At 38.9% G+C, this 19,068-nt stretch overlaps 1 protein-coding gene across 2 annotated transcripts in view; it reads right to left on the bottom strand.

Annotated features, from left to right (window-relative positions):
• Positions 1 to 11,750, bottom strand: part of LOC118815569 (1-phosphatidylinositol 4,5-bisphosphate phosphodiesterase beta-4-like) — a 92,699-nt gene extending 80,949 nt beyond the window's left edge. The window contains exons 1-2 of one of the 2 annotated variants that reach the window (XM_036581777.1): positions 11,252 to 11,750; positions 9,186 to 9,230 (exon numbers count right to left, since the gene is read on the bottom strand). The gene's annotated coding sequence lies outside the window, so the exon portion shown is untranslated. Of the gene's footprint in view, positions 1 to 9,185; positions 9,231 to 10,163; positions 10,258 to 11,251 lie in introns of those variants that run through there. The other variant, XM_036581778.1, reaches the window with a different exon arrangement.
• Positions 11,751 to 19,068: the final 7,318 nt, after the last annotated feature.

Genomic DNA, 19,068 nt, shown 5'->3' with positions numbered 1-19,068 from the left:
TAACCATGTGGAAAATAACAGTGGTAAATGGTTAAAAAGCTTTTTAAGGGCGAGTATGTTTTTCCTTTGCTTCACCTTTTATCTGACAACAGTGAAGCTCCAGCTCATATGCTCTTTCTGTGTTTGCTCCTGCGTCTGCTTCAGAGTTAAGAAGTGTCCAAAAATAACCAGAGGAAAAAGTGTTACTATTATTATTATTATCTTTGTAAGTACATCTGCTGATGCTTCCAGGAACATCACTGATGGTTTGTCCAGAAGCATTAGCAGATGCACTTACAGATATACTTTTACTACCACCACTACTACTTAGAATAACAGAAACAAAGTTTCATCTTCCAGTAATTTTCAGATTATTCGTAACTCTGAAGAAAGAAAGAATGAAATTACAAATGACACATGAACTTTACCGTCCATTGCTGTGGTGTCTGTTGCCACTTATGTTTAGCCCGATTATGTAAGAGGTGAGACATGAAAGTGTTTATCCAACATTTTTTGTATTGAACACAGATGCCTTTTTGTATAGGCATGATCCTGGCCTGCAGCTAGAGTGTGTTCAACCAGTGCAGCTCAACAGCTGCATTACTTCAACAAGCTCATTTATTCTTGACAATAATTGTAGTGTATCCCATCACACTACACGTTTGAAAGTTCAATTATGTTTAACTGTGGGAATCTCAGCGTCGTACTATGTTTCGCATTAAATAAAGCAGTAAATAATTGCAAAATAAGTCAATAAATAAATCAGCAAAACAAAAACATTTTTTTAACCTAAGGTAAATAAGCGTCACTCGGGTAAGTGAGTATGGTAACACGGTTAACCGTAAATGGGCACAAACCTGTTTTTTGGGAAACTATACTTCAAAACATCACACACTAAATTTTCTTGAATAAAATGAATACATCGACATGATTATTTCCAAAGATAAAAATGTGCTGTTGTAATAAATACTATGAGGTCAAAAGTATCCAGACATCCCTTCTAATTAGTGAATTCACCTACTACAAAGTGCACCTGTTTCTGACTCTGCATTCAACTGTACACTCACAGCATGTTTAATCTCCACAGAAAAGCACTGCCAATAGAAAGGAGCACCGGTATAAAACTACTGGACATCTAGTGTATTTTGTTCATGTGGAAATTATGAACATATTTCAATCCAGTGAATTCACCACATCACTTTTTTCACTGTGCTCTCATGAAGCCCAGAATTATTAAAAAGCGTAGTGACTGGCACGTCTGATTGGTCCTGCAGAGACTCTCTTTCCACGCCTCTTAACCAATCAAGCTGATGGAGTTCAGTAAGAGCCAATTAGCAACTACCTTGTGCAGATGCTATGGCAACCGGTTTTGCGGAAGTTGTAGGCTTAATTTGATGTCCCTTGGGCTGTGGAGAATGCAGCTTGCTGAGGCTTGTGTCTCTGCATGTCTGTGTAGTGAATTTTGATTTAATGTTTTAAAGCTTAACAGTTAGATGTCACAGTCATCACGAATGCTAACAAATCATAGTATAATTTTATATTAACAAAATTACATTCATTACATTTAAACAGTAGAGCAAAATGACAGCAGTATCTCGAGAGATCTAATAACTAGAGATGCACCGATATGAGAATTCTGGGCTGATGCCAGTAGCTGACACTTTTCATGTACGTGTCTGCTGATGTCAATGCTGATGCCGATGATGAAAATACAAACAATTGTAGAAATAAGCCCACCAGGAATAGCACTGCTGAGAAATACAACATTTATTTGTAGAGAGTTACAAATGCAGTAAAATAAATAAAATGTAGATATTTCAGAGCAGTAGCCCAGTGTGCCTAAATGTTCTGCTCTTCCAGAGTACAATAAACACATCATCACATATCTGTTTGAAGTATCATGAGGCCTGTTGCACTCAGAGGTTAACACTGCCCATTGCTCAGGGCCCATGACCAGAACATTCCATATTTTGGCCAATTAAAACGCAGAGCCTGTGGTCCGAGTTGCCATTGACTTTTTCCCCTTTGACCAGTTTCCACACATTCACAATATCCACCATTAATAACAACTTTTCATCCTCCAGCGCAGGCTGCAGTTAGTTTTGGACACAAAACTAACTGCACCAAATCAGATTTTGTCTGAATTTGCCACAAGGCAAACAATATATATATATATATATATATATATATATATATATATTATATATATATATATATATATATTTTTTTTTGCTTAAAGAAAGAATTCATAAGAAATCTGTCAAGACAAATCTAATAATAGAGTCTAATAGACTCTAAATAACTCCAGACTCCTTCAGACTTCTTTTTTCTAGAAATGTGTCACCCCACACTTACAGTCTGAGAAGGTGAGCTTCACCTAAAATATAGGTTGAATGTGAATACTGGATTCTGGGATAAGACTGTGAGGAAGCCTTCACAAACTGCTAAGTTCTCTCCTTGCCTATGTGACTGTTTATTCTAACCACACACAAAATCCTCATAACACCATGTTAATTCTAACTAAATCTTAATATTGAAATGTTGAAACAGTGGAAATGTTCCAGCCATATCAAGTCATACCATTCCCACTCTAAGTAAATGAAAGAATAAATGGTTTTAAATAGGGTTTTTATGTACAGAAATGAAGACTTGCTGTTTAAATATTGAACCAAACAGTGTTTGATAAATGTGCATTAAAAATAAAACTCAGTTATAAGACTCTATGCACGCAAGGTTAAGTTTGAAAAGCCAGTAATTTGTCTAGGCAGTAGTGATACTGACAAGGGCTTAGGTAAAGTTTATGAAAGTTTCTTTTTTCACACATGGTTGTTTGACAGGTAGGCCTTCTCTTCACACTGTAACACAGTCACAAGTGTCTTGCTCTATATTAAATAGTGTGATAGCAAACTACCAAAATAGCCTAGTCTTTGAAGTGAGCCGTGAATTTTCCAGCATTCAGCAGCAAAATTAATGAGCAGTGTGATTAGCCCACAGGTAATCTGTCACTGTCAGCTGGTCTTCTGACCGTTACGTATGCTTTCCTTATCTATAAATTTTACATTCCCCTTTGGTCTACATCTAAATCTGTAGTATCTATGACCATTACCAAAATTCGTAGTTACACTGGTGCTAATGACCAGTGCTAATGACACCAACTGCCAGAGCCTGATGATTTTTTTTTAATCAAACCACACAGTGGTCCTGCAAACATGGGTAACTCTTTTTAATAGATACTTTACACAGAATCATTACATCATGTTTTCCGCAACTAGTGTAATAACTTCAGTATTCCGATCGTTTTGGTTATGTCAGTTCCGTAGCTGATTACTGTTCTATATATTTTGGCCATTTTTGCTTTTAACCGGAGAGATCAATACGACACTGTGCTTATGGATAATTCATGTGAAAGTTAGCAAGTGTTTGTGGAATACCAGCCAAACTGTAAAATCTTCAGTGTTAAAGGGGAATTCCGGTGATTCTTTTTATAAGTTTCTTCATATTTCAATTGTTAAGATGTAAACAAAGTCATTAAGAGGGCTTTGATGTCAAATAGTACACTATAAAAAACTTCAGTGACATTATTTTATACAATTCTGGTGATAGGAACCATGGTTTGCAATGTACATAATGCAAATATAGACATTTGGAGTTTTTACATGTAACATTGATAATCATAAAATAGTGGTAAATACAAAATAAAACATTTTCTTTCGGTGTAAATGGCTTTTACTGAAAGTACATTATTCATAGTATTTGATTATGTCATTAAGAAGACCACATCATCATGTTAGTGGGTGAGCTGTAACTCTGACTGTACTCTGATAGAGCTCATCTCATCGCCGTTACTGCAGCTACAACCCTGCAGGTGGATAATATCCAAGCAAAATACACCAGAATGAGCATGAAAAAGATGAAAAGATATGTGGACACTTTAGATGCAGTCTTAAGAAAACGCTATGAGGAGAAGATTAGCTAGATTGGTGGACTGGATCTGTATAACATGCATTTCTCCAGAGTCCAGAACATTCCAGTGCATGATACTTTACAAAAAATAATAAAAGTGGCTACCAAAAGTGCCAAAGCTCTTAAGTAATAAACTCACACACATACATATCAAGCTAAAGTCAGCTTCTTATTTTCCAGCTTCACATTTGAGTTTTCTGTTCCACCTTAAATGGTGCTGCAGTTACACTGAGGTGCCTTAAACGTAGAATGAACTTCCAAAGTTGGTGGATATGAAGCCAACATCACCCCCATAAATGTATTAATTTACCTCATAAAATGCATCCTTAAACAACAAATACCCCAAACTTTCGCTTGGAGATGTTTACTGAGCAGCTAACGAGCAGCTCAGAACAGCAAAGCTATAATTCAGCCATTGGGACTGTTGAACGCGTTTCACTGGACAATCTAATGCTGCATCCCAAACCACACACTTCTTTCTTTAAGTGCACTTCTAATGGTACATCTGCTATTTTCAGACACTATTTTGTGTGCTATTATGTGGTTTGGTGCATGAAAATAATAATGAAGCAGGAAATCTCAGCCATTTAGATTTCAGCTTTCATTTGTTATCACTACAACAACAAATCAAATGAAATCAAGTCAATACACTGAAATACACTGGTTAATACGCCTTAAAAATGAGATTTAAAAAATGGTTAAAAAAAAACAAAAAAAACATTTTACTGCCTCTGCTGGATCAGTTACAGCTTTGTTGCTAAACAGCCCCAGCTCTGCTGAATGAACTTGAACTTGCCTACCAATAGGGTGGCAATAGGCTAAACCCTTATTATCTATTATCTTAACAATGTCTCGGGTATCAGGCAATATATTCACAAGCATTATATGTAATAGCTTTCTGTTAGGCAGCTTTTAGAAGCATTAACTGCTTCAGATGTCTGACTCCTAACACCACCACTGTAATTCTGACTGGTAAGTTTTGTCTAAAACAGACTGTTTCATATCAAACCACTCTCAATGACTTTATTTACATCTTACCAATGCAGGATGGTAAATATTAGCGTATAGAAAAAAATATTTCATTGTTATAGAATCTTTACATCTTTACAAAGTTTGAAAAGGTTCCTCACACTCAAAAATCTTTTTTATAAAAACAGTTTTCTCATTGAAAGGCTCTTTAGGGAGCCAGAAGTTGTCACTCCAAAGAATCCATTTTGCCACTATGATGTTTATTGGTGTGCATCCAACACTGGAGATTTTGCTGTGTTCAGAGCCATGTGAATACCTAGTTTTGCACTTTTAGTTCGGAACTAAGGGTTGGATGGATATTAAACAAAGAGCACTTTTCCTCTGGCTGAAAAGGGTGACTATGAACGCTTTATCTATGAGTGTTCAAGGGCATCATTTTCTAGAGTGGTAAGACAGTGACGGCATCTGAGGATCTCTGATAGGTAACCAACGGAACATCAGTGGAAGAAAAGCTAGTTAGCCATGTATCATGCTAATAACAACACTTGTTTTCACCATGGATTTTGGTATTTTCCGGGTGTAGTCAAATTCTCATAGTGACTTGCAGTAATTAATTATATAATACATCTATGAATCTATTTGTATTTTACCAATAGCAAGTAGCACATAGCATTTAGTGGAATTCTTACTTTTAAATAAATATTCATTCATGTATTTATTTTAATATTATTTCATCTCAGCTATTTCATCTCATCTCAACACACTGCTCACAATATAAGGTATGAGTGCACGTCCACAATTTTGTGCTTTCCTTGCCACAACACACCAGAAAATCAACTCATGAAAAGCTTGATAATTAGATGATGAATTGAATTAAGTGTGCCAGAGCACAGAAAATGTTTAACAGTATTATGGCCATGCAGTTACAGCTGAGGGTGTCACCAAAATAAAACTAGATCAGATTGCTTCTGCCTTAATCAGTAGAGCATGTTTCACTTTATGAAAAAATGAATATAAAATCTGAATTTCTTGTATTGGGTTTGTAGGCACCTGTGTTGAGATGAACCACCTTGAATACTGAAAATCTGGAGTCATGAGTAGTTAATTTCTTATTTAACAAAGCCTTTCTCAGCAATATAAGCTTGTTTATCCTACCTTTACCACAGGACTGTGACAATATCATCAGCACTGTAAAATCTCAGTATTTCACAAGGATCCGTCTTCAGCAGGCTAGGTAATAATAGATCCTGGAGTGAGGATGTTCAGTCACGTTCTGCGTTATGGAACAAAGGTCGACAGTTTAATTGGAAGTGCAAATTACGTTCACATGTAGCACTCCCACCAGTGGTTTGAGGCATGGGTTGAGTGAATGTGAACAGGGGGATGTGTTTCCAGTGGGGGGATGGAATTAGAAAGTGCAGATAATAGCTTTTGGTTTGCACTGTTCCTAAGTATTTTTAGACTCACATATGCAGTCCAGGAACGACGGGATTCGTTTAGCAGATTTCTAGGTTCCCGGCTAGAGATGCCTCGTGGCCAGCACGTGACAGTATGATGTAGAGGATATTCCAGGTCATTGTTATAAAAGAAAACGTGCTCTCAACTAACTTATCTGATTAGGTAATAGTAATGAATGAACAAATTAATGAATGAAATCTACTGCTTCTTAAGCAATTAGATATACAGACTACCATGTATCTTTAAAAATACTTGTGCTGGAGCTCAAATTATAAACAGAACCTACCACAACTACAGTATATGGCCAAAAATATGTGGACACGCCTCCTAATTATTGAGCTCGGTTGTTTCAGTAGGACAAACTGCTAACAGGTGCATACAATCAAGCACATAGCCATGCAGTCTTCCTAGACAAACACTGGCAGTAGCATTGAGCGTAGTGACTTTAAACATAGCAGTGTCATAGGATGGCACATTGCCACAAGTCAGAAATTACTGCTCTGCTAGATCTGCCCAAATCAACTGTAAGTACTATTATTGTGAAACGGAAGCATCTAGGAACAACAACAGCTTAGCCAAGAAGCAACAGACCATGCAAACGCAAAGAGCAGAAGAACCACCCACTTGAAAGTTCTGGAGCAGTGAAAACGTGTTCTCTGGAGCAGTATTTGGCAGTCTGATAGATGAATCTGGGCTTGGAGGATTTTAGAGGAACGCTACCTCCCAGAATGCACAGTGCTGACAGTAAAGTTTGATGGAGGAGGCCACAGTGTGTTACCCTTAAGTTGTTATGTTCTTAATTTCACAGAAGCACTAGGTAGACAGGGTAAAGGTAACACTGAGCTTATTGTCTTGGGTTTATCTTCTAGAAACTGCACAATTATTCTAAAGTAAATAAAAAAGGGAATAAATAAATGTGAATAAATGAATAATTATTCAGAGTACAGTGCTACATGCTGCACTTCTAAAACATTAACTCAAGCAATTATTGTGCTCACAATCATAAGGGATCTGTGGTGTCCAGAGGAAACAAAACACCAAAACTTTAAGTGGTCCACAATCTGATTCAAAAGCCTCTACAAGTGAGTTTCTATAGTAACTACAAATGATGAGTAAAAACATCCACTCTTGCCAGCCATAATGTAATACATTTGGCTTACAGAAGAGTAAGAGAAGTGGCCTTCAACTCAGCATTGCATGACTGTAAATCTCAGGCAGTAAAACATGAGCCGATTTGTCTTAGTGACTAACAAGGCCTCATACGACACAAAAGGCCATACATCACAGTCAGCATCGTTGCAGCTGACAAATTTTACGGCAGCGTTTTAAAATCAGAGAACCCGCAGACGACAGAGACCTCGCTATTGGTATGCAACACCAAGCTTTCAACAGGGCATTAGAATAGAGCTTCCGTTCAGTCCTACAGAAACAGCAGAGCAGGAGACATCTGCACACAATCTACTGCCAGCTTTTTAGTGCCACAGTCTTACCCAAATCCCAAAAAGGCTATAAATAATACCAACAATGAGCTGCTGTAAAATTAGTAAAACAGATAAAAATGAGTGTTGGACAGATTAAAAGCTGTGTCACCTTGCATAACACGGAGGATTAAATCCCTCACGCTGCTTTGACAACCACCTATGCAGGCTCTATTTTTAGTTAGTCCATATGCAACAGTGGCAGTGCTCCACACCCCTAAGGATCACAAAGTCCTCAGCCACCAGGAACATATAGGTGCAACTGCTGGATCTAAAATTACTCAGTTATACTTACTGATGAGGATGCAGGACTGTGTACTGCACACTAATAGTAGGTGCTGGTGTTTTAACTTGACAATTACAAAAACAGAATAGGATGTTTTACTTCTTAAAGGGGAATTCCATCAAAACATTTGCATAATTAAATGGTTACGCAGTAAACAAAGTCATTCAGAGTGGTTTGCTGTGAAAGGCTTTGTAGAGAAACTTACAGAGAATTGTTCACAGACGTCTGAAGCAGTTAATGCCTCTAAAAGCTTCCTCACAAGGAGCTATTACATGAAATGGTTATGCGTACATCGCCTGATGCCTGAGACATTATTTTATGATAGTTTTGAGCATAAAAAAAAATGCTATGTAGGGCATTCTAAAGCAAATTAGTCCCTTAAGAAAACATATTTTTTTTAGATTTACCCCTATTTCACCATTATTAACATTACATATACAAACAAAGATGGTACGTGAAGGTTCAGACATCGCAAACCGTCAAGTCGGGTTGGTAAGCTCCTCTACAATGCACTCCTTCACATCAAACCACTTTTAATGACTTTGTTTACATCTTGATGCAGAATGATGCAGAAATGCAAAAAAATCACTAGAACTCCCCCCTAATAAGAAGCACCAAACGACTCCACCTGATGATCACAATTTAAGTCCAATCAGCCTCGCTTTGCATGTGTTGATTACCACTCAAGATAAGCACAGGAACCTGTTGCACTCGATCTAATATGATAACAGGTAGATGCACATGGGAATCGTTTGAATAAAATTCTGAATCTTTCTCTCTGTCATAAAGCACTCTCTTTTCCTCCACAAAATCAAGCCTAAGAATGTGTCAGCCATGACTGGCATGTAATCTGAACATTACCTAAAACATTCACTGACTTATTAGAAATGACTTAAACCACCTCAGTAGATCACCTCTGTACTTTTACTCACTTCATGACCATTTCTGTCTTTTGAAGGATATAAAAACGCATGAGACCTTGGAGGAAGGACTTCAAGAGATAAGAGACCCTGAAAAGATGTAAAAAAAAATGGAGTAGCTCACTCACTCACCAGTGCTGCATCGAGTGTTTCAGAGGGAGAGCAGCATCTCTTTTTCTGTGAATAAAAAAAGAAAGCTCTGAATAAAGCAAGAATGTATTTGAAACTTAATACTGAGCAAAGTTGAAGGTCTTATCCTTTACACCGACCAGTTCCAGACTACAGCGTGTTTTAGTTGCTTTACAGCCAAGGACAACACGCATGAAATTACAGTATCAAGAGACTTTTTCATAAAAGGCAAAGTGAGCTTGTCTCGCTCAAACAATTACAGTCAGAAATGCTATGAGTCACTGTGTTTTCATCTCTCTAATGAAAAAATAATATACTTCTTCTTAGAGAGTTCATCAAGGCACTGATTCAAGGATTCGGTGCTTAGTGTTATCAGTTCTACGCCTCTCCAAAAAATAAAAACCATAAAAAATAACGTAGCTATGTTAAAAAATAACATTCCTGAGCACTGTTAATACTAGGAACATACAGCATGTTATACAGCAACACTGTTTATCATATGATCGATTTCTTTTCTCAAACGTTCTGTTGGAATAAGAAGTGCTCTCGATTTTCGTAGCAGAATCAAACTGTTACGAGGAATACTGAATCATTTTGAATCTTTCAAATATCCTGAATTACTCTGACAGAGCAAAAATCTAAATGTTCAATCAAATCGTAGGTCAGCTCAAGGACAAAAGAGCCTTGTACTATAACATAAAGAGCTGTGACTTAAAAACAACTATTACAAATCTAGCAACAAGAGATTATCTAGCTTTTAACTGCCTCTGTTCAGTAAGACTGCATGGAGCTGCAAATCTAATCATCAAATCTATATTCTTGCTGGAAATTTGCATCATCTAAATCATAGCTGCATGATCTCCTAGACTCATTTATTCCATACACTCCAAAGCAACTCTTACTTACTGTCCTTTGTTGTGAGAATATATAGCTACATCAAAGAATATCAACTAAAATGGCTGTTTATCCAAGTTTACTCACGTAAAAACACACGCTCAGTGATCACGGCTACCTGCAGGGCTACAGTCCACACAGCAGGGCAAGGAGGGAAAACGAGAAGGGCGGTTAAGCGAATAAAGTGCCACCTGTTATTTGTTTAAGCGTTTAAACGTACTGCATGCTCCTGTTCCAGCTAGCCACGTCTGCTTACTGTAGAATACAGCCAGATACTGCATAACTGTTTTTGTAGCTAAGAACTGCACATTTCTTAGCAAACAGGTGGCTCATGATCTCCAAATTCCACAACAAAATTGTCCAAATGTGCGACTACATTCAATCACACTGTACTGAAGTCCAACACAGACTTCTCAGCTAACTTATGGGAAGACTAGCAGTAGCCTAACCTACGTCCCTTACAACTGCGCTTCATTCATTTAATGCTTTGTTTCTTACGTAAGGAGCTCCAGCATCACCGCCAGCTCCATGCAGCGCCCATCCGGACACAACACTGGCAGAGTGAGGCCACAAAACAGCAGAGCCAGCGGCTACGCTAACATATTTAAAGCACAACGACTCGTTTAGTTAGATGTTAGATCTTCAGGACACATGAGATATATTTCTCACATCTGCCCCTTTTTAAATTTGCATCTGTAGAATATATACACATATTTTTTATTGTTCTCGACCTCAAATTGGACAACGTCAACCGTGTAAACAGTTACAAACAATAATATTTTAAATAATAATAATAACCAGGCCTAGTGCAACAACAGTGAGTTGTTTTGGACGTTATGCTAGCTAACCGTAACCTTTCTGTTGTCGCCGCTCTGCTCTGCTCTCTGCTCTGTCTGCTAGCGGGCTCTGCTCTGCTTACTGGCAGGGTGGTGAGTGCTAGCGAGCTAGCTGAGAGGCTAACGGTCAGTATTTTCCTCAGTAATAACAGGCTGGGTGCTAAAAGCAGTTTTAAAAATTGGAGAGGGGTGCGGGAACGTGCGAACAGCACGTGCGCGGCTCGTTCCCTCCATCTCCCCGCTGTGTGTGTGCATGCCCGGCTAACAGTCCCAGCTGCAGCCGCGGCTAGCCATCCCTAACGCTGCAAAACAACAGGAGTAAAGCGCTTTCAGCCTGACCTCTGCCGAGGATGGTGATGGGGATGGAGCTTCCTCGCCGCTTTGTCCAAGCCTCTCTCTCTAGCGCGCTCTCTCTCTCTCTCTCTCTCTCTCCGCCCCGCGTGCGTGTGCCTCGCGCGCTGCCGATTTTGTCTCTCTCTGTCCCTCTTTCAGTCTTCGGACCTCCCGAGTGAAACGCGACACACACCCCTCCTCTCCCTCCTCCTCCTCCTCCTCCTCTCCTCTGCTCTCCTCCTTCTCCTCCTCCAAAACTGCAGGGCGTCCGAGCCGAGTCGCTGAAATCACGCGCAGCAGCGACACATTACCGTCGCGCTTCGAGGGTTTTTTCTTTTCTCGGTCGTTGCAGGGCGGTGTGTGGTGGGGGAGTGGAGAAGGGGGTGACACCGGGATTTTCCCTCTTTCTCTCTCGAATGTTTTCCAGCTGCTGCTGCTGCTGCCCCCTCTCCGCTCCTCTCCTCTGCTCTCCTCTCTGCACCGATTTGCCCCGCTTCTGCGCGCCTCGCCCTCCAGTGGTGCGCACGCGGAAAGACCCGGGGCCGGCGCGCGTGTTTGTATGTGTGTGTGCGCGCCGCAACCGCGCGCTGAGTGGCTGGTGAGGGGGTGGGGGTTGGGGGGGGTCAGTGAGTCATCCAGAAGTCCACCTCCAGGAGCTTCTGGAGCTGAATGATCCAGGAGTGTGTATGGGTGTGAGGGGTTGAGGGGGGGCGTGGTGGTGGTGGATAGGCCCTGCCAATCAACAGTCCACTGTAATCTATGCAAAGTCTGACCTATGCAGCGCTTCCAGCTTCTCTTAACACCACATTACTGCTCCTGATCATCCTCTGAACCTCAGCACACCTTCTTAACTCTGTTGGCCTGAGCAAAATCGAACTCTAGACCCGAAAGTGTGAGTTTGTTTGTGTCATGTAGTTGTGTTACTATGAGTGCGAGTGTTGGAGTGTGTAATTTGTGCTTTAACAGTTCTGTGCAAAGGTCATACCTCCTAAATAACGAACTTCCAGGGATACGGGGAGTAGGGGTGCTGAGGGGGCTGCAGCACTCCCAGATTTCAGGATTGCAACTGCTAATAATAATAATAATAATAGTGAAACATTCTGAAGTTTATATTAATTTGAGTGTAGTAAAGATCAGTGTGTGCTTGTTTTAGAGTGGAGTTTGCATTTTATATTTTATGCTTATATTTTCAAAGCCCGCACTAGCTGTGCACTGCTCAAGTTAGCAATGCATTTTCATTAAAGTGAGCCAAATCACCTCCCTCTACAGCAGTTGGCCTATTTGGGGGTGTGTCGCTAAAACATAAACAGGCCATGGTGCAAAAGTCAATGCAGAGTTATAGGCTAGTTGTGAGCAGGGCTTTAAAAGTTTCTGAATTTCCATTAGTTTTTATTTTTATTTAATTTTTCATTTTTTAAGGGTGCACCTATAGTTCCAGTTTAGTTTCTATTTTCTGGAAAGTAAGTTTTGTTACTTGCGAGAAGCTTGCGAGGCCAGGAGGATCATGGAAGACGCACACTCTCGGGAAAAGGAACCTTCTGTTGTTGTTAATGTTGCTGCTTGTTAGTTTAAAATTATGCATAGGTGCTGTTTGTGTTCTGTGTTGGGGGATGGGTTTTTCAAGGGTTCTTTAGGAAAGGCAATAGTTCTATTTAGAACGATGAACACTCAAAGAACAATTTGTATGCTTATATGGTTCTTTGCATGGTGAGATCTTTCTTCAGATTAATGGAGAAAGAGTTGTATATTGTTCTAAATAGAACCTTTCTGAAAATGGTTGCACCATAAAGGGTTCTTCTGTTGTTACAAGCTTGACATCATAACAATAGTGGAACGCTTTTTGGTGCAATATATACTTACTTAAGCTTCCATTCGTTTGAGGAGACTTGCTTTCAGGTTTTAAAAGAAATCTGCAGGGATATTTTTCCACACCTCCAAAATTCAGTCTTAGAAGTTGGTGGTATTTTCTGCTTCTCACGATTCAAGTAATGACAAACATGTTCAGTGACTTGAGATCTGGACTCTGGTCTGTCTATTGTTCAGGAAACACCAGTAGCTTCTTTGTTTAATTTGCAAATTTTCTTCTTCTGTTTCCTTTTCTCAGTAACAGTTTCTTGACAGCTTCACATCCTTTCAAACTTTTTTTCAGACATGTTGAGCATCTTCTCACAGTGGAAGGATGGACAGAAACACCTGTGGATTTTTACAGATCTAAAGCAAGATTGGATTCATTGTATTTCATTCATCAAATATACATAAATTCCGATTACCCTAGTTGTAGGTGATAAGGCAAGACATTTTTGGTGTCCAAATGTCGCTTCTTTAATTTAGCACTGGAGCTGCGAGGTTAAAATTGCTAACAAATACTCAAAGTCAATAGTCACCCAATGTAAAAAACAGAATGGAAAAAAAAAGCCTCAGAACTTCATTCAACTCACTTAAACCACATCCACATCTTCATTAAAGTCATATTGACCTGTTTATGTGGTTTAGGACACAGTATGACTTAACATGAACCATAAAAATAAACAAAACTTCACTGTGTAGCTGAACGCAGTGGGTAGCCACTTTAGACAGTAGATGTTGCGCCAAATTCTGACCATAGTTCGCGTACACAAATGTCATGTAGCTATGTGGATGCTACAAATTCTGTTTACATTTTCTGTTGTTTTGTTTTAGAAATAACTGTTAATTTTTACATTTCAAATTGAAATATACAAATAGAAATCACAATTGCAAATGTGCGCGTGAAGGGGATACGGAATCCCCTTCACACGCACGTTTGCAATTGTGATTTCTATTTGTATATTTCAATATTTCTATTTGTATATTTCTATTTGTATATTTCAATTTGAAATGGTTTACATGCAATACAGCGGCAGCACTCTTTTGCATAAATTTGAAACCTGCTGAACTTTTTTGTCACACCACAACCAACCATTCACCATGTGATGCAGTTGGGATGTGGTGAGGCGAAGTTACAAGTGAATGTATATCATTAAAAAGGTGTACTCAAGCTTAGAGAATGATCAGACCTAGTAATGCATAGCATATAGTTGCAAAGATAACGTTGTTAACACCAAACGTCATCAAATGTCACCAAAGTCTTTTCTGTAAATACATATTCAAATCATATTCAAATTGTTGATAGGGTTTATGGCACAGGACGACTTACTATGCACTATACAAATGACCAAAACCTCACCATTGTTAAATGTAGCAGGCAGCTATTTTAGAATGATGTTGTGCTGAGTTGTGCATCACATGGTGAATGGTTGGTTGTGGTGTGACAAAAAAGTTCAGCAGGTTTCAAATTTATGCAAAAGAGTGCTGCTGCTGCATTGCATGTATACCATCACCTGTTGGCAGTTTTGTTGGCTGTCCTTTACATTGTGTGAAAATGTCATGATGAAAGAACCAATAAAAAAACTACTTTTGAAAAAGTAAAATCTCTTTATATTAACAACTTAAATGGCCTGATGTTTCACTACACACTTCTATAACATAAGAGCAGCTCAGCTACTTAGCATTGTAGTTACTGAATAATAAGCCTTAGTATGTATTAAGCCTATGATTTTAAGAGGTCAACTTCCATTAAAAGTTAAGAATGTCTTCACCTTTTCCTGCAAAGTTACAATTTTGGAGATACGTGTTTTTCTTTGGACAGCGACGATATAACTGTGACGATCTGGAGGGAAGATGTTTGTTTGGGTCAGGGGAGTCGAGTCATGTTTGGTTGCAGGTGGCTGCAGATTTTCATTTCAAACAAGCTGGAGAACTTTTGATTCCACTTCAAACAGCTGACCATGTGTGCTCTTGCTTCACTGGCATGAAAACCTCCAGCCACACTAGCATTTTTTGGATAAGATTGGACACCGCTGGTTTGGAAGGTCAGGATGGGAAGGCACATTTTAAATCACTCGGAACTCGTAGGTTACTTGCTAAGGTAGATAACTTGTTAGTGAGATAAACCTAGCTAACTTTCTAGTATGTGTGGATGTGCATTCTGAAAATTATAAAAGCATAAGAATGTATTTTGGTGTCTTTATAGTCTATCATATGCAAGCAGCATATTTGATTCTTTACTGCATCAGAGAGATCTGGCATGGTGGAATGTGGTGAGAACAAGTGCAAGTTGACATAAAAAAATAGCCCTAAAGGTGCACATGTGTAGTGTGTATATAGTATGTGTTCCTATATCTGACCTTGCAATTTTATCTTTAACAGCTTTACCTTTCCCAGTGAATACTAATGTTACATTGATGTTTCTCTCTGATGCATGCTCTCTTGAGTGAGAGACTGCAGCCAACAGAGCAGATGTGATTACAACATGGTGGGCGTAAAAGTGCCAATATGTAATTAGTTGTAGGCAAACTGAGAAATCAAACAAATAAAAACAAACAAAAATAAAATAGTTTTGTGCTCGTGATACTGTAAAATAATCACGGCAGTGAAATCTTTAGCCTATGTGAGCAGTGACTAAATATAGGCCTGTCAGAGCTTCCACTGTTTAAAATGTGCTTTCTAATTAATGAACTCTCGGAACCTTGCTGAGATATCTTAGAATTCAGCTGGCTATTATCAAGTAATATGGAAATTGGACCACTAGTAGATTTTGTCTTTGCAACTATTAGCACAACTTTCTCCCACCATCAACCCCCTGAAGATAGGTCTCATTAAAGTGTAGTTATCTGACACCTCCCTTGCTTTCTGAGCCAATGGAAGTCAGAGCATATTCTTTGTAGTTTAGAAGGAACCTTACTGTTTGCTTCTCCATCCTGCAGGATGATGTTAAATGCATATCTGCTCAGGCCCTGAGCTCAGCTGAGGGTTAATTAACTGCCTTCTTGTTTGCCTGAATATGACAGAAGGCTCTTGCTGAGCTCGGACATGGTCAGAGGAGACGCAGTGCTGCTGTTCATTTGCATCTCTTCATAGCTTCATCTAACTGTGACAGGGAGAGGCACTGGATTGAAAGGAAAGGATACCCATGGGGCCACAGCCTTGCATGCACGTGTACAGGCAAGATAGAAGCACACACAGACAGATACCCTCACGCACACAAACATGCGGGTCTGGACAAGGAATTAAAAATCAAAATTAACACAAAAAAGCTTCATAAGCTGTATGATCACAGTTTACTACTATGCTGCGGGGCAACTTAATCCTCACATTGAATCTTCCACTTAAAGCCCTATACTACATTTTACTTAATACTTAATGTATTTCTGCCCTAGAAGTCCACTTATGCCAAAAAAGCAGTCCTGCATTAATGAATTTCTGTCATTACTGGCACAACTAACCTGAAAAATATGTAGAACATGATATTTTTTTAGTAATGACATCAGCACAAGTGTATTATGTGACTGAGAAACCCCTCTTGGAAAATTGCCGGGCGGAGTGGAGGCCTTGTCTGTGTTTACACTGATGTCCTGTCAGCAGTTTTATAAGACAGTCCCCAACGCTAAATCACTCCTCCTCCATATCCCTCTGTTTGGCTAAGAAAACACGGTGGTTAGTGACTTGCTTTCTAGTACCATGGGGGGAAAAACACACTGTGCTGCCAAAAAAATTAACAACAAGGAAAAACACTGGGAGCGCTTTTCAGAGACATGAAAAGATTGAAGTTGGACACAATTCTAGGCAGGTATGTAAAGGCAATAATATAAATATAAAATGTTGAACTGTTTTATGGCTAAATCTACATAAAGAATCAAGTTAGATAAATCTGTCACTCAGAGAGAATGGTAAAGTAATGCTTTAGGTTGGCTTCTTAGTCAAACTTTTCGTTCCACCTTAAATGCTGGTGTAGGGGTGATATTTACCACTTTACAACTCATTACAAAGAAAAACAGGACAACAGAGACATTTGTGATTATTTCCAAGCAGCAAATTGGTATGAAATGAATGCTGAGCGTTTATATGCTTGTAATGTCATGATCCCTCTGGACAAAAGACACACTGGAGTTTGATGCTCACTCTGGCCAAATGCCACTGCTATACGAAGAAGTATTTGAGGATTACTTAGATAGCATGATGAGACGAAAAGTCTTTTTGAACGAGTGAAATGTAATAGTATAACATCATAATTTAGCAGACAGAATAAATTAACACTTTGTTGGGGGAAAAGGTGTATTGTAGCCCTCTGTTGATGCTTTTATCTTTTAGCTAGATTCTAAAAAGCAACCACAACCATCCTGAGATTTTTAGACATTCAAAGACATTTTCTGTTTTAGCCATGAAAAGGGCTCCAGTTCCATGCTATCTATATCTAACGGACACAGTAGGGCAATACCCTTAATAAAGAGCCTACCTTGAGCGAAGTCATGACCATGCCTGGTAATGCTAGCAAACTCTAAATGAACTCCGCTGGGCGTCGTTGATTCTACAGGCATGCTTCACGTTGGATGCGGAAATGGGAGGCGGATCCAAAGAATAAAAAAAGTTGTTTATGTTGCTGTAGTTCACCTATTTAACCGCTAAAGTAACCAGGTATCTCAAAGTTTGACTTTGATATGTAAATGACCTCAGGTCTGATTGGCTGACCTCTTTATAAATAAAATAAGTGCACCCTTTCTGTGGCTGTATGGAACAAAGTGTAAAATTTACACTAGAATACTGAGGGGGACTTCAGAGAAAACAAACTTTAGTCACTTTTTTCAAAAGTCTGGACACTTTTTAAGGCTGCAATCATACATTTACTCCCCAACAGCCATGAACAGAACATGCTTTAATCATTTTCCATCGCATCTTCCATTACAATGAATCAGCTACAGATTGTCTGCAGTAACAACACTCCTTATCACTTAGGTGGAATGAATGGTCATATATAAATTAGGGCTGTCAAATGATTGAAATAGTTAACTGTGATTAATTGCTTTCTTTTACAGAGTAATCACAACGAACTGCTAAATTTAATTTACTTAAATTTTGTTTCAGCTATGTGAGCTATACAATGCATCAAACAGCTGTATGATTGACGAAAGGTTCATCAGAATGAATTTACTACTTTTAATAATTCAACAACATTATTTTCATCATGCCTTGCGATAGACTGGCGACCTGTCCAGGGTGTATCCTGCCTTCTGCTCAATGACCACTGGGATAGGCTCCAGCTGTGTGTGTGTGTGTGTGTATTTTCATCATGTGAATGCAGGGTTGACATGAACTGAACATGTAAATCATGTGACTTCCACAGTGTGAAGGCAGTTTCCAGTTTTCGTCACTGACTCCTACTCCTCTGTGAACGTTGCCTCTCACTCATATCACTATGTTACATCTTGTTTTGAGGGAGCTTTTCACTTTGCTGTTGCTTTTGTTAGTTTTCTGCTTGTTGGTTTATCAATGATTCTCCTGCAAGCACTGCCCAGCGTTGAATGACTGAAATTGCCAGCATCAGTAGTGTCCTTTACTTGTAAATAATACTTTAGTCTTTTGGTGATGAATTCACAGCACGGCAGTAGCTAGAAGAAAAGTGTTGGTTTTTATCAAAAAAGGCATCAATTTAACTTTCCATTGAAAAGTTGTATTTGAATGGTTCTAAGGATCAAACTAGTAAAATGTGTTGATGGTATTTAAAAATGAGTGCCGTTAATAATTTATTGTGTTAACACATACAAATTCACATTAACTGTGATGTCACTAAAGTAAATGTGTGGATGAATTCAAAATAAGCTGTTTTTGGAGCTTGGTTGTCTAGGAACTGTATGGGCTGGGAAGTAAAAGGTCTTTTTTAAAACTTTAATAATGTTTAAATATTACAAAATTCTTTTTATCTGAAAAATAATTGATATGGGCTCTTTAAATCTCTCCCTACGCTACAC

The sequence above is a fragment of the Colossoma macropomum genome, unplaced genomic scaffold, assembly GCF_904425465.1.
Source record: "Colossoma macropomum unplaced genomic scaffold, Colossoma_macropomum, whole genome shotgun sequence".
NCBI classification, from domain to species: domain Eukaryota; kingdom Metazoa; phylum Chordata; class Actinopteri; order Characiformes; family Serrasalmidae; genus Colossoma; species Colossoma macropomum.
The sequence above is the reverse complement of the archived record's forward strand: the minus strand, read 5'-3'. Positions and strand labels throughout refer to the sequence as shown.